This window comes from Peromyscus eremicus, chromosome 1 (genome assembly GCF_949786415.1).
Source record: "Peromyscus eremicus chromosome 1, PerEre_H2_v1, whole genome shotgun sequence".
In the NCBI taxonomy this organism is placed as follows: Eukaryota; Metazoa; Chordata; class Mammalia; order Rodentia; family Cricetidae; genus Peromyscus; species Peromyscus eremicus.
Window position 1 is genome coordinate 138,351,869 of NC_081416.1, and position 27,779 is coordinate 138,379,647.

Here is a 27,779-nt window from a genome sequence, read left to right on the forward strand (position 1 = left end):
GGACAAGGAGGAGAATAAAGCTGGGAAGTAGAAGGCTGAGTCAGAGAGACACTGCCAGCCGCCATGATGACAAACAGCATGTGAAAATACTGGTAAGCCACGAGCCACGTGGCAAGGTACAGACTTATAGAAATGGATTAATTTAAGCTGTAAGAACAGTTAGCAAGAAGCCTGCCACAGCCATACAGTTTATAACCAATATAAGTCTCTGTGTTTACTTGGTCGGGTCTGAGAGGCTGTGGGGCTGGCAGGTGATAGAGATTTGTCCTGACTGTAGGCCAGGCAGGAAAACTCAAGCTACAATTTTGGGTGTTATTGATGTTCTTTTTTTAGATGCTGTATTGTATTTTTTTAGGAATTTTTTATTTCCTTTACATACCAACCACAGGTCCCCCTCTCTTCCCTTCTTCTGCCCCCTAGCCTTCCCCCACCCCAACCTACCTAGTATTTTGCTTTGTTAATCTTCTTTTGTTTATCAACTGTATCTTTTTATTTGTAATTTTCCAAGAAACTAGTTCAACATGAGATTTTTTTCATTCAATGTCAAACATTCCCATGGTCTCAAACACTCATTATAAAACAACATTTAAAAATTATCCTAGTTTCAAAAACTTTCTCCATTTCTTGAAACACTTACTGAAGGAACACAGCTGCATATCCTGAATTAATGTAGTCTATCCCTTTGAAATTTTTCTGAATCTGAGCCCCTAACTAGTTCTTTCAATTTCAAATTCAATAGCAAAAAATGGTTGGAATTTTTTCTTATCTTAGAAATGTATGAAGTAAACATTATCATTTGAAGTTCAACATGTTTTTAGTTACAAAGTGTCACATGGTAAGTAGTTAAATCATGTGGGACATCAGTCTTTGTGAGCTAGATCAGAAAAACAATGTGAGATAAAAACTAAGTGGAGCAGTCACAGAAAGGCTGAATGATTCACCTTTAAAGTGTCATTTACCAATGAAGGCATTGAAGACACAAGTTAATACTTAATCTCGCTGAAACTTACCCATACAAAACAGAAGTTAGAATATAACCTCAAAGTAATGACTGTTATGATATTTTTAAGAACTTTTATGTTACCTCAAATCTCTGATTTAGGAAGGAAATGTTACAGTATTGGAGAAGGCAAGATAAAACAGCAGAAGTTAAGAAATGAATCATTAAGACCTGCTATCCTGATTATCTTAACATTCATTTGTCTATAAATTTTTAAATGTTTATCCATGTAAACTACCGTATCTTCATAGGAGAAAAATGACCTAATGATGACTGAAAAGAGAGACAGGGAGAAAGACAGTAATAGAAACTCTCTCTGTGTCTATGATTCTTCACATTGAACAGCCAGTGCATTTCTCACATAAGATTCCTGCTGCTTTCTTCTCATAAGCATGTTTGTACTATGGTGTACCATTGTGTTTTGTTCTACTAGTGCTATACTTTCTTACTTTATTAACTTATAAGTTTATTTACTTGAATATTTGTCATTATTTCCATATCTGACCACAGTTATTGCTGTGTGCTGAATAGCATGCTATATGTATATGTGTGTGTGTGTGTGTGTGTGTGTATGTGTGTGTGTGTGTGTGTGTGTGTAAATAAGAAAAGGTAAAGGGTAGAGCTCCTCTTTTAAAAACAAAGCAGGGATTTTAGAGACCACATTCTTGGTAATGGATATAAACAGATTTACCAATCACAGATAGGGAAGGCTACACTCATAAGACAAAATAAATTAATCTGAATAAGATTTTAGATAAGAAAATTGGTGAGGTAAAAATACTCTGTCATCCTTCATTTCTTCAACAGTGGGTAATTGGTTGTCCTTTCTATAATACAAAATGCTCACAGCAAGTAAGTCTAAATGGAGCGGAAAGATAAAAGGTCCTCCCAGATGCTGGAGTCAGTTTACATAAGGAACAATTTCCTTTCATTCCACTTACCTGATTTTATATTTCTTCTTAGTGAAACAGAAAATGAGTGTTTGGATTTTGTTTAAATCTTCTGGTGTCTTAGTTAGGGTTTCTATTGCTATGAAAAGACACTATGACCATGGTAACTTTTATGAGGAAAGCATTTAATGGCAGTGGCTTACTGAAAAACAACTGCACAAACTCCAAAACCTGCTTCTCCATGTCGGATCTGAAAACCCTCTTCAGATCTGCAACTCCATTCAGCTTTGTTGATTACAACATATTTCGTTTTCTTGGGCTGGTTCCATTTCCAGTTATCAGGGTTCCTCACTGGGTATCCTATGATTCTGGCATCGCTAACATCTTGGGGTTTCCAAGGGAATACAGGCTTCAACTTCACAGATTCACTTAATGCTCTCTTTTGGCCTCCATTCAGGGACACCCACTGACACATGCCTGTGATGGTATTTTACTTGTACTGAAATGTGATTTTAATTGTATGTTAATAAATAAAGTTGCTTGGGGGTCAGAGCTATTAGAGCCATAGCAAGTGCGTGGCGGTGGTGGCGCATGCCTTTAAGGACCTGGAGGGCGGTACATACAGGCAGTGTCAAGGCAGTCACGTGTTTAGGTTTACAACCAATGAGAAGGCAGAACAGCTAGACTATATAAAGACATACACACAGGAAGTAGTCCCCTTTTTTGGAGAGCTCTCTTGACTGAAGAGGATCACTGAAGCAGGAAGGATGAGGCTCTTAGCTCTGACCTCTTGGCTTTCTTCTCTGAATTGGCTCTGTGTATCTTATTTAATAAGACGGTTGGTTATATCTAAATTTGGTGCCCAACGTGGGGCAAGAGTTTCCACCTAAAACCTGAGAAAAAAGATTCTAAAACGGAGCTAAAAACAGTTCCTAGTTGTTTCTCTCAAGTTAGTGGCAGCCTGCGTGTTTGAGTTACTATGGCAGGTTCCTGGCATGTGCGCTCGACCTACAGTATGGCAGGAATGAGGCCTCTGCAAGTGGCACATTAAGAAGTGTGGTGGATTTAGCCTTTGTTAGTACAAAACAAAAAAAAGAGGTTTCTGGGCTACAGACTGCTTTGATAGAAGCATAGACCCACTATTTCTGAGAGTTGATGGCTCCCAGAGCTGGCGAAAAACGTACCACCTCCATGTTGGGAAGCTGAAGTGGGCAGAGCCAGCAGCCACAGCGCCAGAGCCATTTCAGGCTTAGAAGGCTGCAGTTTAAAGCAATAGGCTCAAGCTAATATAAAAAAATAAGCCACGTAAAGATGGCTACCACACAGAGAATCTGGATTATGTTCTCTTTGATATTCATAACTGAAGAAAAACATTTGATTACAAAAGCTGTTGAGTTATGCCAAAATGTATATTTTAAAGGTACCTTGACTTCACAATTTGAATATAAGGATATGTTGCTTTGGAAAGGAGACTCTGCTTTTGTTTCCACAGAAAGCCAGAGGCTATGGATTTGTTCCAGATTAAGATACATCAGGTTTGACCAGCCAAGAACACCTGAAAGGTCTCCGATGACACCATGGCCCAGATGATCCAACATCCAGAACCATTTCAAGGCAACTGGCTCAGACAATACACCCTCATGGACTACTCCATAATCCTAAAATATTCTTTGTGTCCCCATAAAATACAGCGCCCCCATCCAGCAGGAAGTAGTAAGAGAAGCTACGCCCAAATTCCCAAATATACCAAACTGACTTTGGAGATGTGTAAAGTTTAAAACCTTCCTTTTTAAGAAAAGAAAAGGGGAAGTGCTGTGGGATGGTCTGTATGTCAAATGTGTTGCTGATTGGTCAATAAATAAATCACTGGTTGGCCAGTGGCCAGGCAGGAAGTATAGGCGAGACTAACAGAGAGGAGAATTGAGAGAACAGGAAGCTGGGTGGGAGAGACACTGCCAGCTGCCATCAGGACAAGGAAGATGTAAAGTATTGGTAAGCCACAAGCCACATGGCAAGGTATAGATTTATAGAAATGGATTAATTTAAGCTGTAAGAACAGTTAGCAAGAAGCCTGCCACGGCCATACAGTTTGTAACCAATATAAGTCTCTGTGTTTACTTGGTCGAGTCTGAGCAGCTGTGGGTCTGGCAGGTAAGAGAGATTTGTCCTGAGGTGGGTCAGGCAGGAAAACTCTAGCTACACATGCCTGGCCTCAGTATTTTTTTATGTGAGCAGGCAAACTCAATACCCACTTTCATCTATGCTTTACTCTAAACCCAGAACCACATGCCCAAAGCTGCAAAGTTATGCTGCTTGTTCAGGATGGAAAATGGCCTTCTCATTCAATTACATTTTCACTAGCTCTCTGTTTTCCATAGTTTTCTTACTGTCTAAGCTTGACTGTCCTGAAACTTGCTCTGCAGACCAGGCAGATCTCAAACTCAGCAATCCACATGTCTCTGCCTTCCAGGTGCTAGGATAAAGGGTGTGAACTTACTGACCTGGCTCTAAGCTTTTCTTTAGTTCCTTTTCACAACTAGGAAAGTTAGCTGAGCAGGACCTTGCCCAGAGGTCATCACTACCTGTATTCCATTTCCTTTTATTCTTTTTTCCTATATTAAGAAATTTTTATTCATTTTACATGACAACCATAAATCTCCCTCTCTTCCCTCCTCCTGATCCATCCCCCTCTTCTCCCAACCCACCCTCAATTCCCTCCTCCAAAAAGGTAAGGTCTCCCATGGGGAGTCAGCAAAGCATGGTACATTCAATTGAGGTAGGTTCAATCCCCTCCCCCTGCATCAAGGCTGTGCAAGGGGTCCCACCAGAGGTAATGAGCTCCAAAAAGCCAGCTCATGCATCTGAGATAGATTCTGATCTTACTGCCCAAGTTCCTTTAAGCACACCAAGCTACATAACTGTCTCAGTTATGCAGAGGGCCTAGTCTAGTCCCGTGGTGCAGACTTCACAGCTATTGGTCTAAAGTTCATGAGTTCTCACTAGATTGATTCAGTTGTCTCTGTAGGTTTCCACCTCATGCTGCTTTCTCATAGAACCCCACTTCCCTCTCTTTGACTGGACTCCTGGAGCTAGGCCTAGTGCTTGGCTGTAGATTTCTACATCTTCTTGTAGCTGGAGAATTTTTCTCCAGCTCCCGCCACCAAGTCCCGCCAGTCCCAGAGTCCACTTATAAAATAAACACACAAACTCTTATATTATTTAAACTGCTTGGCCATTAGCTCAGGCCTGTCATTGTCTAGCTCTTACTCTTATATTTAGCCCATTTCTATTAATCTTTACTTTGCCACATGGCTTGTGGCTTACCGGTACTTTACATCTTCCTTGTCCTGATGGCGGCTGGCAGTGTCTCCTTCACCCAGCTTCCTGTTCTCTCAATTCTCCTCTCTGTTAGTCCCGCCTATACGTCCTGCCTGGCCACTGACCAATCAGTGATTTATTTGTTGACCAATCAACAACACACTTGACATACAGACCATCCCACAGCACTTCTCCTTTTCTTTTCTTAAAAAGGAAGGTTTTAACCTTTACATATCTCCAAAGTCAGCTTGGTATATTTGGGAATTTGGGTGTAGCTTCTCTTACTACTTCCTGCTGGAGGGGGGCGCTGTATCTTATGGGGATACAAAGAAAATTTTTAGGATTATGGAATAGTCCATGAGAGTGTATCGTCTGAGCCAGTTGCCTTCAAACCATTCTGGATGTTGGATCATCTCAGCCATGGGGTCATCGGAGACCTTTCAGGGGGTCTTGGCTGGTCAAACTGGATGTATCTTAATCTGGAACAAATCCATAGCCTCTGGCTTTCTGTGGAAACAAAAGAGACTCTTTTCCAAAGCAACATATCCTTACATCCAAACTTTGAAGTCAAGGTACCTTTAAAATACATATTTTGGCATAATTCAACAGCTTTTGTAATCAAATGTTTTTCTTCAGTTACGAATATCAAAGAGAACATAATCCAAATTCTCTGTGTGGTAGCCATCTTTACGTGGCTTATTTTTTTTTTTATATTAGCTTGAGCCTATTGCTTTAAACTGCAGCCTTCTAAGCCTGAAACAGTGCTGGCGCTGTGGCTGCTGGCTCCGCCCACTTCAGCTTCCCAACATGGCGGTGGTGCGTGTTTACCGCCAGCTCTGGGAGCTATCGTGGGTCAATGCTTTTATCCAAGCAGCATGCAGCCCAGAAACCTCTGTTTTTGTTTTGTACTAGCAAAGGCTAAATCCACCACGCAGCTTAATGTGCCACTTGCAGAGGCCTCATTCCTGCCATACGGCGGCAGGTCGAGCACGCACACTAGGAACCCGCCAGCAGTAGCTCAAACACGCAGGCTGCCGCTAACTTGAAAGAGACAACTAGGAACTGTTTTCCGTTTTAGAATCTTTTTACTCAGGTTTTAGGTGGAAACTCTTGCCCCACGTTGGGCGCCATTTGTAGCTGGAGAATTTTTCTCCAGCTCCCGCCACCAAGTCCCGCCAGTCCCAGAGTCCACTTATAAAATAAACACACAAACTCTTATATTATTTAAACTGCTTGGCCATTAGCTCAGGCCTGTCATTGTCTAGCTCTTACTCTTATATTTAGCCCATTTCTATTAATCTTTACTTTGCCACATGGCTTGTGGCTTACCGGTACTTTACATCTTCCTTGTCCTGATGGCGGCTGGCAGTGTCTCCTTCACCCAGCTTCCTGTTCTCTCAATTCTCCTCTCTGTTAGTCCCGCCTATACGTCCTGCCTGGCCACTGACCAATCAGTGATTTATTTGTTGACCAATCAACAACACACTTGACATACAGACCATCCCACAGCATCTTCCTCTATCAGTTACTGGATAAAGGCTCTATGATTACAGTGTATTTACCAATCTGATTATCATGGTAAGCCAGGCCAGTCATCCTCTCCACCATTGCTAGTAGTCTAAGATGGAATATATCTAAAAGGTATATTTCATTTCTTAATCCATTTATCTCCTTGAACACAGGATTTAGCTCCATTCCATTTCCTGGTGCTCTTTTTCACCTCAAAATTTACAGTTTGTAATTTACCTTGCTCAGCTTGCTCCTTTTCATTATAAATCCTCATTAGAGTTACCACTAATAACCACACTACAGTGTCTATAGTAGGCTGTTTTGAGATTTCCTCTGCCAACAGAATTAATCCCAAACCCTTTAGTTTAGACACAGGCAGAGTCTTTGAACAAGGGTAAAAACAGGCACTTTCTTCACCAAAATATCACAAGACCAGTCTCTAAGGCATACTAACATTCTTCTCCTCCAAAACCTCTTAGTCCTCCAAGTTCATCAAAGCACTTCAGTACCATTGTCTTCCATGTTCCTAGTAGGATGGCCCATTATGCAGCACTGAAAGCATTCCACTACTTTCCTAACCCAAACTTCCAAAGTGCATATTACTCTAAAACAAAGCATGGTCAGGATTATTTTAGCAATACTCCAGTCCCGGGTAGCAACGTTTATCATAATAGTTTTTCTATTGCTGCGAAGAGACACTATAACCACAGCAACTCTTTTAAGGAAAACACTTACTTGTGGGGGCTGGCTTATATTGTCAGAGGTTCAATCCATTATCATCATGGTGGGGAGCATAGCGGCATGTTTGTGAAATAGCTGAAAGTTCTATTTCTTGTAGGCAACAGGAAGTCAACTATGACACTGGACAGTAACCTTAGCATAGGAAACCTCAAAGCTCACTGCCACAGTGACACACCTTTCCTCTAACAAGGCTATAGCCACTCCAATAAAGCTACACCTCCTAATAGTGCAACACTCTAGGAGATTGTTCAGGCCAATTACATTCAAACAAACACATCTAGGAAATGTGACCATTGATAATTGTACCTCTCAGCCCTCAAAATCTTCTTTATATACCAGACAGAGGCTATCACAGTTTTTCATAGTTGTTCAAAATGAAAAGATGTGCCCAACCCTAATCAGTGCTTTAAGAATATGATGGCTATACACAATGCTTCAGGTTCTGCTACAAGATTTCATGATTTCTAAACATAACAGGAAAGGTGCACCCATTAAATCTCAATGATACAGTTTCCTAAATAAGCCCTCTACTCTGACTGTACCATTAGACATGTCAAGATGGATGGGGTAATTTCACAAGGCCTATTTCATATATAGCTATGGGAAATCAATGACTGCTATCACAGGGTAAATGAGTTTGCACCAGGGCTGAGGCCCTGGTCATTAGCCATAAACACAAGAATATATTATTCTATAAATTATATTACATTATATCATATTATATACACACATTACATTATACTTTAAAAAATTGCATTTAAAATTTTAAATGTAAATTATAAAATAACGTGTTAAACATTCACAACTTCAAGAATTTATATATATTTCATGAAATTAAAAGGGAAACTTGTTGGAAATAAGGGTTTCACGAGTAAAAGTTATAAAGATCAAGTGAGTAATGGTGATGTAAGCGAATAAAATGCATTATGTACATGCATGAAACTGTAAAAGAATAAGAAATAAAGACTAATGAAATGGCTCAGCAGATAAGGTTATTGGTATTCAACCTTGACAATTTGAGTGTGATCCATGGAACACATATAAAAGTGGATGTTGAAAACTAACTCTACAAAATTCTCCTCTGAACTTTATATATATTCAAAATATGAATACACACACACACACACTCACACAATATAAAAATTAACTATACTGTGTGAAATTCACTGGTGGATTGCAAACACACAGGAGCTCTATCATTGAAGAGAGCAGACTCTCTATTACAAATAAACCTGCTATGAACATAGTTGAGCAAGTGCCATTGAGCATCATTTAGGTATATGCCCAAGATTGAGATAGCTAGCTAGGTCTTGTGGTAAACTGGTTTTTAATTTTCTGAGAAACTGCCACACTAACTTCCAAAGGGGCTGTAAAAATTTTCACTCCGACTAGCAACAGAGGAGTGTTTCCCTTACCCCACATCCTCTCCACTGTGAGATGTTGCTTGTGTTTTGATCTTAGCCATTCTGACAGGTATAAGATGGAATGTCAGAGTCATTTTGATTTGCATTTCCCTAATGGCTAAGGATGTTGAACATCTTCTTAAGTGCTTCTCAGCTATTTGAGATTCTTCTGTTGAGAATTATCTGCTTAGATCTGTACCCCACTTTTAGTTTGTTTGTTGATCTAGTTTGTTGAATTCTTTATATACTTTAGAAATCAGAGCTCTGTCAGATGTAGAGTTGGTGAAGATTGTTCCCCTTTCTGTAGGCTGCTGTTTTATTCTATTAATGGTGATCTTTGCCTTACAGAAACTTTTCAATTTCATGAGGTCTAATTTATTTATTGTCCATCTTTTTTTTCTTTTTTTTTTTTATTTTGCAATACAATTCAGTTCTACATATCAGCCACGGATTCCCTTGTTCTCCCCGCTTCTGCCCCCCTCACATTCCCCTACCTTCCCCCCATTCCCACCACCTGCAGGGTAAAGCCTCCCCCACGGATTGATATCAACCTGGTAGAATCAGTCCAGGCAGGTCTAGTCCCCTCCTCCCAGGCCTAGCCAAGCAACCCTGCATAGGCCCCAGGTTACAAACAGCCATCTCATGCAATGAGCACAGGACCTGGTCCCACTGCCTGGATGCCTCCCAAACAGATCAAGCCAATCAACTGTCTCACCCATTCAGAGGGCCTGATCCAGTTGGTGACCCTTCAGCCATTGGTTCATAGTTCATGTGTTTCCATTCATTTGGCTATTTGTCCCTGTGCTTTATCCAACCTTGGTCTCAACAATTTTCGCTCATATAAACCCTCCTCATTCTCACTAATTGGACTCCCAGAGCTCCACCCAGGGCCTAACAAAGGATCTCTGCATCCAGATCCCTCAGTAGTTGGATGGGGTTTCTAGCATGACAATTAGGATGTTTCGCCATCCCATTACCAGAGTAGGTCAGTTCGGGCTGTCTCTCAACCATTGCCAGCAGTCTGTTGTGGAGGTATCTTTGTGGATTTCTGTGGGCCTCTCTAGCACTTTGCTTCTTCCTATTCTCATGTGGTCTTCATTTACCATGGTCTCCTATTCCTTGTTCTCCCTCTCTGTTGTTGATCCAGCTGGGATCTCCTGCTCACCCAAGCTCTCTTTCCCTCGACCCTCGCCCTTCACTGCCCCCACTCATGTCTAGGCTGTTCATGCAGATCTCTTCCATTACTCCGTCACTGGGTGATCCCCGTCTTTCTTAGGGTCCTGTTTTCCAGGTAGCCTCCCTGGTGATGTGAGTAGCAGTCCAGTCATCCTTGTTCCACATCTAGTATCTTCCTATGAGTGAGGACATACTATGTTTGTCTTTCTGAGCCTGGATTACCTCACTCAGGATGATTTTTTTTAGATCCATCCATTTTCTTGCAAACCTCATGATGTCATTGTTTTTCTCTGCTGAGTAGTATTCCATTGTGTATATGTACCACATTTTATTTATCCATTCTTCAGTTGAAGGGCATCTAGGTTGTTTCCATGTTCTGGCTATTACAAACAATGCTGAGACCTAGAGGCCGGCCCCCAGCTCCCATTCTGCCCCAGACTTCCCTTCGGGACAAGAGCGCCGATCTGCCCTGGACTTCCCTTCTGGACAAGAGCTCCTATACTGCCCCGGAGTTTCCATTTGGACAAGAGAGCTCCCATCTGGACAAGAGAGAAAAAGACTTCCTGAATCTGTCAGCTCTGTCTGAACCAAGTGCGCTGATAAGACCAAGAGCAAACCACAAGGAGATGGGCAGACATCAAGGCAGAAATACATACAACAAACCTAGCCATCCTCCAACATCTAGACCTGAACATCAAAAATTGGAAGAAGCAGAAGATAACAGCCTTATGAATAACATCATGAAGAAGGTAGAGGCTTGTGTAGAGGAAAAGACAAAAAAATGGGAAGAACGCTGTAAACAACTAGAGGAAAGGGTAAACAAATTAGAAGAAAACAATAAAGTCCTGGAAGAAAATCAAGCAAAAGCAATGAAACAAATGAAGGAAACAGTCCAAGACCTGAAAAGAGAAATGGAAAAAATGAAGAAGACACAAACAGAGGGAATGCTGGAAAAAGAAAATCTGAGTAAACGATTGGGAACTTCAGATGCAAGTATAACCAACAGAATGCAAGAGACGGAAGAGAGGATCTCTGGCGTTGAAGATACAGTAGAAGAAATAGAATCATCAGTCAAAGAAAACACTAAAGCCAACAAAGTCAAGAACCAAATGTCCACAAAATTTGGGACACCATGAAAAGACCAAACCTACGAATAATAGGGGTAGAAGAAGGAGAAGAATACCAACTTAAGGGCACAGAAAATATATTCAACAAGATCATAGAATAAAACTTTCCCAACTTAAAGAAGGTAATTGTCCATCTTAGTGCTTGTGCTATTGATGTTCTGTTCAGCAAGTTGTCTTCTATGCAAATGTGTCCTAAAAGGAAATGGAGAGGGAGGAGTGGATTGGTGTGTAGAAACAGAGGGGAATGGGGGAAGCAATAGCAGAGGAAGAGTGATAGGAAACTGCAGCCTGGATGTAAAATAAATAAATTTATTTAAGTACTATATTGAATAAATATGGGGAGAATGGATAGCCCTGTCTTGTTCCTGATTTTAGTGGAATCACTTTGAGTTTTTCCCTATTTAATTTGATGTTGGCTGTGGTACCTATGAACCGGGCATTGGTGGCACATTCCTTTAATCCTAGCACTCAGGATGCAGAGGCAGGTGGCTCTCTGTGAGTTCAAGGCCAGCCTGGGCTACAGAGTGAATTCCAGGAAAAGGCACAAAGCTACACAGTGAAACCCTGTCTCAAAAAAACAAACAACCAAACAAACAAACAAATCATCCTTCAACTCTGTCTTTGGTAATGATCCCTGAAACTTGAGGGAATAAGTATGCTAAAGATATCTCATTAAGAATGTAACATTCAGTAATTTCTTAATCTCTGCACATTGATTTGTTGTGGGCATCTTTGTTAATCACTTTGTGTGTCAAAAGAACCTTCTCTGATGAGGATTGACAGATACACTAATCTATGGATATAACAATGAGACATTGGAGCTTGCATGACACTCTGCTACTTAGCAGGGTAATAAGAGTACACTGTCCTTTAGAGTCTATTATCTCTCTAGTAACATATATTGTCAGTTTGTGTGTGTGTTACACTTGAGGATCACAAGTGAGGAGTGGGCATGTCAGCAGAATGGCCAGTGTGTGGAAAGGCAGAGTGTCTTTTGCATAAAGAAATACAATCTACAGTGGTACAAAAGAATACTTTTCTATGATCTTATCAGGTGATCTACTTTAAACATTGTGAACATGCTTCGGTGTTATGTATTTCTTGTTTATTAGTATATTTATTTTTGAAATATCCTTATACGATAATAGGCTGATGGGTTGTGAAATATGTAATTTTGATATTTCATCTATTTTATGTTTATAAGATATACGAATGGTATGGCAAATTTGTCTTCAGGTACCTCTGACAGAGAAATCCACCTGGGTGTGTCCCTTTTCTGTTTGTTTGTTGGGGGTTTGGGATATTTTTTGTAATTATATTTTGTTTTTCATTTCAAAATAGTGTTGGTATTAATTTTTTCCCTTTATTGATAATTGATCCTTTTCTAATACATGATGATAACATTTTTCCTTCCGTTTACTCCTCCCAGTTCTTTCCCACCTCCCCATGTCTGGGTCCATGTTCATGCTGTAATTGGAGTCTGTGTTGACATCCATGGCCCCAATTACCACAGGAGGTCATAGGAACTATAGATGTTGAAATCTGAGGGCTGTGCTGAGACAGCCCTACTATTCAATGGCCCTGAGATGGCCAGCCCTGCACCTGACTAGGCTCTGCAGAAGAAGAGCTGACCCCATCCCTCATAGGAAAGCCTGACCCAACACTCAGGAGATATGTTCTCACTCCTCACCATTGGTAAGTGAGACCCCGGTCCACCACTCACCTGAGGGGGGCAGACCCAGTGGCAGCTTAAATACCACCCAGGCCTTGAGTTGTCCCACCCTAACATCTACCCCATCCACATCCCAGGCCTTGGGTTGGCCTACCCTAACATCTACCTCATCTATGACCTGATGGAGCATGTGAACGGACTGGTCCTGCAGAATGATAGCCGCAGAGTCTCCATGGCACTGCAATAGCATATCCAAGAGGAGTTTTGGCGAGGGTCCAATGATGATTGTGTGCCAGAGGCCAGAAGCCTTGAAGCAGACTAATGACTCATTGCAATAAAAAGGGTCTATTGTGTGATACACCACAGCTCCCAATGTCACTCAGATGAATGAAGAGGTGTTGGAGAGACAGGAAATATGGAGGAGGAGGTGGGTTTTTTTCTTTATTTAGTTTAGTTTTTAATGAATTATGGGGGATCTTTTGAGGAACATGCTACAAGGATGAGGCACAGATATGTAGGGACTGGGAAGTAATTGGGATTGGGGTGCATGTTGTGAAATTCCCAAAGAATCAAGAATTTTGTTATATTTTTAAAAAAGAAAAAATCATTATCTTTTCTCTTCACATAGCCTTAATAGAATTTTCTACCACTATGAAGCCTAGCCACCAAAGACAGTCTCCTGCTTAATTCAAGGTTGATTTCTCCATGTCCAGCAAATAAAATGTGTTATGTATTCAACAACATGGATTTACCCTGATCATTTGCAATAATCAGTATAGTTTTAGATGATTTCTGAACTTCTTGACCAATAATTCCTGAGAAAGTAGCCCCTGTTCTCACGAAGATTTTCATTTAATAACTCATGTCTCCTGGGAGTAACATTTTCACTAATGGTAGGTATTTCTGTTTAAATCCCATATATATATATATATATATATATATATATATATATATATATATATATATAAATATATATATATGTATATGCAGGCTATATATTAGAGTTTCAAAAGGATTCTTCATACATTCTTAGTTTTACTGAATAGTCAACTAGCTTTCAGCTAGTTAAACATTTAACTTCCAGTATTCCTTTTATATTCTTTTATATCACGAATGGTCTAATATGCTCACTATTATTTGAACTAGTATATAAGCAAACATATAATTTCTCAGGTTTCATCTTCATGGACACTTCATTTCAATTAAACATTGCTGTGGTTCCTCATTTTCCATACCCGATCACACCACTATACATATAACCCTTCTGCCTCTGAAATTCCCTTTTTAATTAATTTCCCAAGTATTATACTACTACTCCTCTGGAAATGCATCTCTCTATGACAATGACAAATGTATAGTTAACTATTTTTCATTTGGTTTCCATATGAGCATACATAACAAAAGACATTAAGAAGGACCCTGTTGTGAGATAAACCTTGGAGCATTAGTCTTTTGAGGTTTGGTTTCCAACACTAACTGTCTTTGTTTCTTTTAACTTCCATCCATTCACCTGCAAATTTCATGATTTTTTAAAATTTTTTGGCTACTGAACATTATTTCATTGTGTAGATACACCACATATCTTTTTTAAATTAATGTATGAAAAGCAATACTTGATAGTGTGTGTATGTGCGCACACACACACACACACACACGCTCCCACAACACCCAGGAAAAGTCAGTGGACAAACCTTCACAAATCTATTTTCCCCTTTAACTGTTCGGGTTACAAGGTTTTCACACTTACACTACTCAGGCATTTTTCTGGAGAGAGAAGACAGTAAAAGAGATCTTATTTTCATATACAATTTATGTATATGTGTTGGAACCATACTGTGATCATACCTGTGTATGATGAATTGTCATCTAGGCAGCATAGTGAGCAGTTATATTTTCTGACACATTGGTTATCTTTGTGTTGTTGAACCTCAGTTATTCCCCAGTCACAATGGCTGGTGTATGACACTGAAATCTCAAATCTTCAAATACAATCAGGAGAAGAGGGAATAGGTGATAAACAGTAAACATTGAGAAGAAATAAGGATGCATAAGACTTTTCATCTTAAAACCCACCACCTGTGATGTACTTCCTCTAGTAAGGCTACACCACCTAAACCTCACCAAACAGATCCACCACCTGGGAACCAAGTATTCAAACACCAGGATCTGAGGGAAATATTTCTTACACAAACTTTCTCAACTCCTCCCTATCCTGTTACACCTGCCAATCCAGTTCAACCCCTCTAATAGGCTTCAGCCAAAATATCATGGTCCTGGCCTTTCCATGGATGAATCTAGCAGCTAAAAAGGCCTAGGACTGGGTAAGTATATATCTGCCCTCAGCTTGACTTCTTACAGGAGATAAATGAACACTGAACATTCTATGGGAGATAATTGCCTACCTATAGAAAAACTTAAGTTTTAAAAACAAATTTTCAACAAATAATGTTCTCATTATGTAGTCATGACTGATCTGGGCTCAGTATATAAAACTAACTGGTCTTCACTTCATAGAGACTCTCCTCTGTCTTCCCTATGTTGAGATTGAAACCATATGCCCCCACACTGAACCTCAAACTTTACCTTTATCGCCTGCATTATTTAGCATTTATGTCATCTATAAAATGCTGCTTAAGCTTAAAAGTTTCCCAGAAGCTTAGTAGTACAGAATTTGGCTTTTTCATAACATTTTCCCAGGCATTCAATGTTCAGTACATATCTCACATTTATCTGTGCATGAACCCAGAGAAACACTTTGTCTGCTTGAGCCAGTCCCTGGTACCATAATGGTTGATTTGTCACTTTATGAACTGAATTCCCATGCTAGTCTAAACCCTTTGAACATGATCATATGTATCTACAGTCCACTCAGTAATACTTGTTCTTCCTCCATTGTCTTATATTCCCTCGATATTCATAGGGACATCTAATACCACCTTCCACATGCTCAGTTACTGCAGGAAGACTTGTTCTTCTGTTGCATTCCACTAACTTCCACTAACTGATACTCTTGGGTGTGGTGATATTGTGTTCCCCAATATATTTTACATCCTAATAAACTTATCTGGGGTCAGAGAACAGAACAGCCACCAGAAAATGGTGGTACTCACACCTTTAATCCTAGCATTCCAGAGGCAGAGATCCATCTGGATCTCTGTGAGTTCAAAGTGACACTGGAATCAGCCAGGCATGGTGACTCATGCCTTTAATCCAAGGAAGTGATGGCAGAAAACAGAAAGGTATATAAGGTGTGAGGACCAGGAAATAGGCTGATTAAGCTTTTAGGATTTGAGCAACAGTTCAGCTGAGATCGGTTTGGATGAGGACTCAGAGGCTTCCAGTCTGAGGAAACAGGATCAGCTGAGGAATTGGTAAGGTGAGGAAGCTGTGGCTTGTTCTGCTTCTCTGATCCTTCAGCGTTCACCTCAATACCTTTGTTTTTATTAATAAGAACTTTTAAGATCCGTGAAACACCTGGGGACTTTGTATTGCAATAACTAAATGTATCTAATATTTCCTACGATGGAGCAATTTATTTACCATAAGTTGTATAGCTTTTGTGTCAAAGAGGGATAATTATTATATTACTTGGTTTCCTAATTTCCACAGCATTAAGAAGGACTTTATCCAGTCCCATGGCACCTAGCATCAGGAGGCAAGGTTTAAGAAACTCTTTCATTCAATATTTATAAGTTCCTAACATTTGGGGATGTGGTCATGCAAACTTTTAATCATATCACTTGAGTAACAGAACAGTTGGCTCTCTGTAACTAAAATGCCACCCTGGTATGCATTGAAAGTTACAGACCAGCCAGATCTACACAATGACTTCCTGTCTAAAAGCAGCAACAAAAACAATATTAACACACACAAAAAAATCTTCATCAATATAAGCAATTTTGGTGCAGAAAGTTCACTATCATAGTTTCCTCTACTGGGCCATCTTTAGGGCCCCTGGATATGTAAAGAATCATACATTTTCCCTTTCTGTTTATTAACTGTTGAACCTAAGTAAAATATTTTATCATTTCTAACTCCCTTTATCCCTCTTCACTGTATGATTCTTTGTATGGGTTGTAAGTCTTTGGCCCCAAGAATGTGATCTTTAGTAAAATTAGAATGTTATTCTCTTTTCCCTGTACTTGTAAGCCTACTAAAAATGACCCATTGAGGTCAGATACACACCTTTATTCCTAGGATTCTAAGAGACAAGCAGGTAGATCTCTCTGCATTTGAGGCCAGCCTAAACTACATAGCTACACAGTGTCCCTACTCAGAAAGGACTACATAGTAAAAACCTGTTCAAAAGGAAAAACAAGAACAGGCAAGTCAACATCCCATCCCATCCTTCATTTTTACATGCTTTTCCCAAATCACAGGATGAATTCATATTCATGTCTTTTCCTCAGAGTAACTCATCTCTTGCAGAGCAAATAGTTTCTTTTCTTTCTTTCTTTTTTTTTGGGGGGGGGGTGTTTCAAGACAGGGTGTCTCTGTGTAGCTTTGTGCCTTTCCTGGAACTCACTCTGTAGCTCAGGCAGGCCTCAAACTCACAGAGATCTGCCTGCCTCTGTCTCCTGAGTGCTGGGATTAAATGTGTACAACTCAGCATGGCTAGATATCTTAATGTCCAAGAATAAGGCCACTCAACAGCATCCACAACTTGAATATAATCATAGACAATATGCACTACTTTTTATGGATGGTGTTATGAAATTTAGTTCATCAATAATTTTAGGGATATCTCCACCCTTACCAGGTGGATCCTATTCATTATGGAGGCATGCCATAGAATACAATATATAGGTAGATATCCACACTGGGATTGTCCCTAAGAACATTCCATTCTCAGTTGTCTTAAACATAATGGCATGCCATGACACCCATGAGAAGGAACATACTCTCGTCAATATAGCAAAAAGGCAAATCATCTCATGGCACTTGGGGGTAGGCAGCTATCAGAAATTGCCCCATGGACATGCCATCCTCAATTATATCAGCACTGCTTGCATGCTTGGTTCCCCATATAGAGGCCATGGAACCACTTATCTTTGATATCAGTCACTGTTCATGCTCCAATTTTGTTGCATGAATTGCTGTGTGCAATAATTTATGCCTGAATTTCCACACTACATTCTCACTGAGTGTTATTCTATACATTTTAGATTTATTTATATTGTTTCAAATATCAGGAATTTTTTTTTCTTTTCTACTGTAAAGAGGGTGAGAAAGGTGAAAATAGGTGGGTAGGGAGATGGAGAGGTTCTAGAAGTTTTTGAGGAGGATAAGAATAATATCAAAATATACTATATGACTAAAAAAGTGCTGAACAAGGATGATAGCACTGGAAGTTCCAAACTGGATAGGCAGCTGTGGATAGCTGGGAGTAGGAGCAGTGATCTCCCCAGGAAAAGCACATCAGTCCATTGTTCAACTCCAAATGGTCAGCCATGAAAATATACATACAAGTGACATTATACAGACTGCACAGGTTATATATATATGAATACATATGTGTATAAATATATGTATGTATAAACATACATGCAGTAACTTATGTAGAGAAAAAGAGCTCATTAACTTAATGGAGAGAGTGGAGGGTTATGAAGGAGAATTTAGAAAAAAATGGAAAATGTATTTACTGCATAATATAAAAATATTTAAATTATGTGTTTTTACAAAAAAAATACTTATTCCTCAAAGGATTAATGAGTATTTAAGGCCATAAAAGATGGGTCAGCTAATAAAAGTACTTGCTGCTATCTTAGTCAACTTGAATTTAATACCAGGGATCCATGTGATGGAAGGAGAGAAATGCCTATTTTAATTAGCCTTTTGACCTCCACACATGAAACATAAAATGTGTGTGTTCATCTATCCCTCTCTCCCTCTGTCTCTGTCTCTCCCTCTGTCTCTGTCTCTCCCTCTGTCTGTCTCTCTCTCTCTCTCTCTCTCTCTCTCTCTCTCTCTCTCTCTCTCTGTGTGTGTGTGTGTGTGTGTGTGTGTGTGTGTGTGTGTGCTAATGCACACATAACGAATGTATAATTTTGAACCGCAATAATTTGATGTTTGTCAAATTGTGTTTCTGTGTGTGCATACAATATGCAATAACTCTTTGACTGGTATATCAAAATTGATTTTATTTGCTTGGGCGGTTTGGTTTTTCAAGAAGGGTTTCTTTGTGTTGCTCTGGCTGTCCTGCACCTCCCTCCGGACCAGGCTGGCCTCAAACTCTTGGAGATCCACTGGACTCTGCCTCTCTGGTGCTGAGGATTGAAAACATTTGTCACCACACTCAGCTGAAATTGATTTTAAGTCTGTTAAATATTTTGTTGTATTTCTTCTTCCTTCCTTTCTTTTTTTTTTATTTAAACAGAGTCATATGTCACAGGCTGGCCTGGAAATTATATTGTACCAAGAATGATCTTGTACTCCTGATCTGTGTGCTTCCAACACTTGAATGCTTGCCTTAGAGGTGTGCATCACTCCAGTTTAAGCAGTGTTAATATAAAACCCAGGGTTTTGTGCATGCTAAGCAAGAACTCTTCCCGCTACACACTGGCATTTCACTGGGTATTTTAACCACATTTAAGGCTACAAACCATGCCTAGCAGTGGATGGAAAACACAAAGGAAACTCAATGTATTTCTGTAGATTTTTGTCTACTATTGCTTTGCCTGGGATTTTTTGGTATTGCTGGTCTTTTGCATGTGTATGATGGTGTTTGATTTTGTGTTTTTATGGGCTCTGTTGTTTGCGTGATTCTCCTATTTTTTAAAAAATATTCATGTAATTTTATTCATTTCATTTTTGATTTAAGAATAGAAAAAAAGAAAGGGTATGAAGTCAGGTAGGAAGTCATTTGGGGAAAATCTAGTAGGACTTTGGAAAGAGAAAATTCTGATCTGAATATATTGGTGAAAGATTATTTTCAATAGTAAATTTATATATATTCATACATAGTAAATATATATATATATATATATATATACATACATACATATATGTATATATAGTATCTGAATTCCTTCTTGCCTGGAATATAAAAGGCACTTCTATCCATCTGCTCTTATGACTCACAAGATCAAATGAAAAAATCTTTAGATTTCTATTTTTATATTTCAGTCTTTTATCACATTCTGAGAACATACCCATTTCTCAAAATCAACTTTAAATACAACTGAGTTGTCCCAGTAACAGCACACAGTACTCTGACAATGTTTCTAATACATATAACTTTTTTGAGCTTGTTTCCTTAATATATATTGAGGTATTTTTAGTTCTCAAAAATATTTTGAAAAGACCCTGTATACTTTTTAAATAATAAAAATAATCCTAATCTACAAATAGGGAAATAATAGCCTCTCATTAAACATCTTTCTCTTCTGACTGCCTGCAGAGATCTCCTAATTTACTTAGATAAAGTCTTCATGTATTACAGGAGTCAAATTTATTTACTACCTTCATAAAAATATAGTTTTTCAAATTATAAAAAAATTGCAGGTTTTTTAATCAGCAGAGACTCATTTATTATATTCCAAAAGAAATCCATTTGTCAGTACCTGCATTTTAAACCAAAACTTCAGGCAACAAAACAATAAAATATTTAAGTATTAAGAGAATCAAAACAAAAAAATTTACTGAGTTCAACTAATTATATTACTTGTTGCCATTGACAGTAATATGTTAAGATAGAATTTATTATTTTGTAAATCTTTATGGTATACTCAAAATTGTACGTACTTTAGAGTAACATTGACACTCTTTAGAATTATTCATTTTATTCTGTGTGTATGAGTGTGTTGTTGGCATGTATCTATATGTACCATATGTATGCCAGGTTAACGCCAAGTTCCTTTTTTTCACTCTTTTTTATTTATTCCTTTTGTCTTTCACATCATGCATCCCAATCCCACAAATCTCCTATCTCCTCTCATCGTCAGGCATCTGCGTACAACCTCTCCCCTCAAAAATAAGACATTAACAATTTAAGATTATAAAACAGGGAAGAAAGGGAAAATCCCATTGTGGAAGCTGCAGTGTGACACACAGAGAGTGACACAGTAAACCCCTTTATCCATACATCCTTACATGCAATACTTCATTGCAAAGAATCATTGGATTGGTTCAATACTACTAGTCTCTGCTACTCTATCAACACTGGGCTGTCACTGGAACTCTTCCTGAGCATCCTGTTGCTATCCTGTGTCATGGTGATCTTTAGCCCTGGGTCTGCAGGACTATCCCACCACTCCCTGTGCTCCAGCGGATCACAGATGGAAAGGATGTTGGGCTGGGCCAACACTTAAAATTGGTTTTGGCCTTGGGTAGTTAAGGGTTGGTCAGCACGCCAGCTCTCCCTTGTCTTTATTGCCAGGGTGAGATCTTCAACATTGCCCTGGTTAGTTCACCCCTTGCAGTGATGAGCAAGGGGTGGGGTCAGTTCTCCCATCTTCATGTCCTCAGGTTAGGTTCTCCCACACCTACACCTTCAGCAACAGCTCTACTGTGTTGCCCAGTCGAGGTGTAGGGGCCACTCTCTGGAGTGCTGCAGCTGATTGGGGGCGGAACCACCTCTCCTGCTCTGATAACATTAGTGTCAGCTATTCTACCTGAGGCAGAAGATGGGGTTGTTTGGGGGTGGGCATATGTGGTACATCTCCCCCATCCATACCAACACACGATAGATGAGTAGTGGAGACAGTTCTCCCATCTGACTCACACATTGAATGGGGCAGGGGGTGAGGGGAGGTCTCTTCCTTACCCATGTTGTCAAATGACAGATGAATAATGGAGACAGTTCTTCATTAGACACAAGGTAAGGGCTGGCTCAGCCACACATCTCACTAACCGGTTTGGCTCTATTGTCACACAGAGGTTTTTTGTTTGGTTAGTTGGTTTTGGTTTTTTGAGATAGGGTTTCTTTATGTAATTTTGGTGCCTGTACTGGATCTCACTCTGTAGACCAGGCTGGCCTAGAACTCACAGAGCCCTGCTTGGCTCTGACTCCCAAGTGCTAGGATTAAAGGCATGCACCACCACCACCTGGCTGTCACACAGAGTTTTTAAGAGGCATCAAATCCTCTGGAAGTGATGCACTGATAACCTGTGCCTAAGTACTAAAAACCAAAGCTGGGACCTCTATAAGAGAAACAAATACTCCTAACTATCAAGCCATCTCTCTACACAGAGCAACCTCTATATTCCTGATTCTTGCTGAAAATACATAAAATTGGGGGATATACATATTATAACCAAATGATGCAAAAACAGACAGTAGAGTTCATACTAAAACTAAAATAATAATACATGATTTTGAATGCCCTGAACATCTACTATTTCATAAATACAAATTACTATATAAAATGGGAAGACTATAGTAAGTTTGTCTAAGAAGTGTTATGTGACATAGCATGATAATTTTGATTTGTTAGGATGTTTGCTTCTTCAACCAGCCATTTTTACTCTGCTAGTCCACACAAATTCCTTTTTTAAAATAACCCAGTAGGGAAAGGCCATTTAAGATATGAAAAGGTGCCTAAGGAAAAAATTACTGTGTTCAGTAAAGAAGAACATTTCAATTTTTATTTCAGTATGAAATGTAATAGGTAATTGCGAGAGTAGAAGGATCCTATTCAGTCAGGCTTCTTTATAAAGAAAGAGGTAATACTTGACAATGTCGTCTTTTCCTGCCTTTTTCTATACATACTGTGAGTGCTAAAACTCAAATGAATACTATTAGACTGTGTTTATTTTATTTACAAATATGGAGGAATAAAAGAATATTAACAAAGGCACATATATAGTTCATAATTGCCAGTGAAATGTATTCAGATGACCATGCACTGTCATATTTATGCTTGATCAAGGATATGCTATGTTTCCATAAATATCATTTATCTCTTCAGTTGCTCTATGGTTCACAAGAATTAAGAAAATCTCTTAAGTTAAAGCTTTCATGGATTTTCAAGTGTGATGGATGTCACAGAGCAGTCTGAATATTCAGTGAAGTCTCCTGGCCCCCGTTACCCTGTTGAAATCTGCACTGGATAACTGCAGAGGTGGGAAGCACCATTTCCAATGTTTCTGCCATCCTTCTAGGAAACTGAAGGTTTGGGGGCCTGGTGGTCAGGTGGTAAAGCTGGACAGAAGGGTCAATCTTTGGTTTTCCACTGTGAGGGCATGATGAGAAGAGTAGTGGTGACCCTCTCCATCTGATTTCCTTTGGCTCATCTTGAGTGTATTTAAACAAGATTCTGGAAATTTTCCACAGGTCTCAAACATAGTACTAAGTCTTTCAACATGTAAGCCACAGTGAAAATATTCACAACTTTTTCTTCCTGGCAGTTTCAATCTTTTGTTACTTAATTTTTTTCTCAATTTCATATTGGTTACATTTTTCCCTGAAAAAAATTATATAGTATTTGGTGAGTAAAGCACTACTAATTTCTGTAGAATTATAACATAATGAGGTAATTTCCTGTTCTACCTCTTCAATATTGAATATTTTCATGTATCTATATTGTCTTTATCTGAAAACCCTAAACATAACATTATGAGTAATATCAGTGTTCTTTTTATAGATACTGTATTGTGCTTTTTTAATTCTTCTTTTATTTAGCAATTGTATCTTTAATTTGTAATTTTTAAACAAACTAATTCTATATAAGATTTGTTTGTTCAACATCAAACAGTTACATGGTCTCAAATATTTGTTATAAAACAACATTTAAATAGTATCCTAGTTTTAAAGTACTTTTTTCCTTTTTCTGAAACAATTACTGAGGATCAGAGGTGCGTATCCTGACTTAATGTAGTCTATCTCTTTGAAATTTTTCTGGATCTTGGCCCCTAATTGGTTCTTTCATTTTCCAATTCTGATACAATAAATGCTTTGGATTGGTTTTCTTATCTTTTAAATGTACAAATTAAACATTTTCATCTGGATTTCAACATGTTTTTAGTTACAAAGGGTCACTTAGTAAGTAGTTAAGTCAATGTGAGAAATCGGTCTTTGTGAGCTAGATCAGGAAAACAATGTGAGATAACTCCTGAGTGGAGCAGTCAGAGAAAGGCTGAATGATTCTTATTATAGTGTTATTTACAAATGAAGGCATTGAAGACACAAGTGAATATTTAATCTTGCAGAGCCTTTCACATAGAAAACAGATGGTAGAATATGGAACCACAAAGTAATGAATGATGTAATATTTTTAAGAGCTTTTATTTTACCTCAAATTTCTGATTTAGGATGGAAATATTACTGTATTGGAGAGGGCAAGATAAAAGAGCAGAAGTTAAGAAATGAATCATTAAGACCCAATACCCTGATTATCTGATCTATCATTTGTCTATAAATTTTTAAATGCTTATCCATGTAAACTATCCTATCTTCATATGAGCAAAATGAGCTAAAGATGACAGAAAAGAGATAGGTGGAAAGACAGTAATAGAAACTCTGTCTGTGTCTAGATTCTTTCTTTCTTTATTTTTTTGGGGGGGGGTTTCGAGACAGGGTTTCTCTGTGTAGCTTTGCGCCTTTCCTGGAACTCACTTGGTAGCCCAGGCTGGCCTCGAACTCACAGAGATTCGCCTGGCTCTGCCTCCCGAGTGCTGGGATTAAAGGCGTGCACCACCACCACCTGGCATGTCTAGATTCTTAACATGGGAAAGCCAGTTCATTATTTCCCACATTAGATTCCTGCTGCTTTCTTCTCATAAGAATGCTTGTATTATGGTGTACGATTGTGTATTGTTCTATAAGCGCTATATTTTCTTTTACTTTATTAAAATTCTGAGTTTATTTACTTGGATATTTGTCAGTATTTCCATATCTGACCACAGTTTTTACAGTGTGCTGAAAAGCATTCTATACATATGCGAAAAAGAACAGGAAAAGGGTAGAGCTCCACTTTTAAAAACAAAGCAGGAATTGTAGGGACCACATCCTTGGTAATGGATATAAACTGATTTACAAAACACAGGTAGGGAAGACTACACTCATAAGACAAAATAAACTAATCTGAATAAGATTTTAGATAAGAAAATTAGTTATGTAAAAATACTTTGTCTTCCTTCATTTCTTCAACAGCAGGTAATTGGTTGTCCTTTCTATAAGACAAGATTCCCAAAGCAAGTAATTCTAAATGGAGAGGAAAGAGAAGTTTCTCCCAGCTGCTGGAGTCAGTTTACTCAAGGAACAATTTCCTTTCATTCCACTTACCTGATTTTAAATTTCTTCTTGGTGAAACACAAAATGAGTGTTTGGATTTTGTTTAAATCTTTTAGTGTCTTAGTTAGGGTTTCTATTGCTATAAGAAGACACCATGACCATGGTAACTCTTATAAAGAAAACATTTAATTGAGGTGGCTCACTGAAAATCACCTGCACAAAGCCCAAACTCTGCTTCTCCATGTCTGATGTCAAAACCCTCTTCAGATCTGCAGCTCCATTCAACTTTGTTGACTACAACACACTTGTCCTCTTGGGCTTCTTCTATTCCCAGTTATCAGTGCTCCTCAGCAAGTAACCTATAACTCTGGCATTTCTAACATTATGGGTTTTCAAAAGCAGTACAGGCTTCAATTCCACAGCTTCACGAAATAGTATCTCTTGGCCTGCATTCAGGGACAACCCCGACACATGCCTGGCCTCAGTATTTTTCTTATGTGAGCAGGCAAACTCCATAACCACTTTCATCTATGCTTAACTCTAAAGCCAGAAACACATGCCCAAAGATGCCAGGTTATGCTGCTTGTTGAGGATGGAACATGGCCTTCTCGTTCAATTACATCTTCGCCAGATCTCTGTTTTTCATTGTTTTCTTCATTGCCTAAGTTTGGCTGTCCTGAAACTTGCTCTGTAGACCAGGCTGGCCTCAAACTCAGAGATCCAAAAGCCTCTGCATTCACAGTGCTAGGATAAAAGGTATGAACTTCCTCACCTGTCTCTAAGCTTTTCTTTATTTCTTTTTCACAAGTAGGAGATTAATCTGGCTGAGATATTGCTCTGAGGTCATCACTGTCTATATTCCATTTATATTTTTTCTTTATTAAGAAATTTTTATTCATTTTACATATCAACCACAGATCACTCACTCTTCACTCTTCCTGCTTCCCTCTCCCAACTTTCCTTCTCCAACTTACCCTCCATCGCTCCTCCAAAAAAGTAAGGCCTCCCATGAGGAGTTAGCAAAGCCTGGTACTTTCAGTTTAGGCAGGTCCAAGCCTTCCCCCACCCCATATCAAGGCTGTATAAGATATCTCATCATAGGTAATGGGCTCCAAAAACCCAGCTGATACACCAAGGATAGATCCTGATCATACTGCCAGGGGCCCCTTAAGCACACCAAGCTACACAAATTATGTCTCAATTATGCAGAGGGACTTCTCCAGTCCCAGGCAGGCTCTACAGTTCATGAGTTCCCACTAGCTTGTTTTGGTTGTCTCTGTAGGTTTCCACATCATGATCTTGATGCCCCTTGGTTATAGAATTCCTCTTATCTCTCTTTGTCTAGACTCGTAGAGTTCATCCTTTTGCTTGTCTGTAGATCTCTGCATCGGCTTCCATTGGGTGCTAGATTAAGGTTCTATGATGAAAGTTAGGGTATTTACCAATCTGATTTCCAGGGTACGCCAGCAAAGTCACCCTCTCCACTAATGCTAGTAGTCTAAGATCAAATATATCTTAAAGGCATATTCCATTCCTTAATCCGTTTATCTCCTAGAACACAGGATTTAAATCCATTTCACTTCCTGGTACTCTTTTTCACCTCAAACTTTACATTTTGGAATTTACCTTACTCAGCTTGCTCCTTTTCATTATAAATCTTCATTAGAGTTATCACTAATAACCACACTCTATTGTCTATAGTAGGCTGTTTTGAGATTTCCTCTGTCAACAGAGTTAATACAAAGCATTTTCCTTTAGCCTCAGGCAGATTCTTTGAACAAGGGCAAAAACAGACACTTTCTTCACCAAAATATTACAAGACCATTCTCTAAGACACACTAACATTCTTGTCCTCCAGAACCTCTTGGTCCTCTGAGTTCATCAAAGCACATTCAGCACCACTGTCTTCCATGCTCCTACTAGGATGGCCCTTTATGCAGCACTGAAAGCATCCCACTCCTTTCCTAACCCAAATTCAAAGTCTATACTACCCTAAACAAAAGCATGGTCAGGCCTGTAGACAAAATTCTAAACCGTTTTATTAAATAAGAAACACAGAGCCAAATACAGAGTTAAAGTCAAGAGATCAGAGCAAGAGCCACTACTACCTTATCTGGCCACCTTGTGCCATCTCTTCCCCAAGAGAGAGAGAGACCTTCTTCCTGTGTGAGTGTCTTTTTATTGCCTTTCTGTTCTGCCTTCTCATTGGCTCTAACCCAGCCACATGACTTCCTCATAACTGCCAATCTATACAGACCTCCAGTTTTCTATGGGATTAACAGTTCAGGGCACTCTGCTCTGCTATGTCCTTGACCTCACAGAGACTCTGCCTGACATGTGAGCAGGTGAAGGGCATGTGCTACCACTGCCGGACAACTGCTTATTGGCTATGACCTCTGATCTCCAAGCAAGTTTATTAACATACAAATAAAATTAAAATATCAACATATAGGCCTATATCAACAATACCCCAGTCCCTGGTAGCAATGCTTATCATAATCAGACTTTCTATTGCTATGAAGAGACACTATGACCACAGCAAATCTTCTAAGGAAAACACTTAAGTCTGTGAAGCTGGATATCTCAGCTTGTCTTAAGTATATGTATGAATCTCACAATAGTAAGCTCTAATGCCAGTAAAGGAATGAACTTGCCAGTAAGGGCAAGCAGGCAAAGAACAAGAGCTTCATTATTCACTGTCCTTTATAAGCTACCACCAGCAGTTAATACCTGTTCTTAAGGTGGATACCCCATCTCCAAAGTTTTAGATT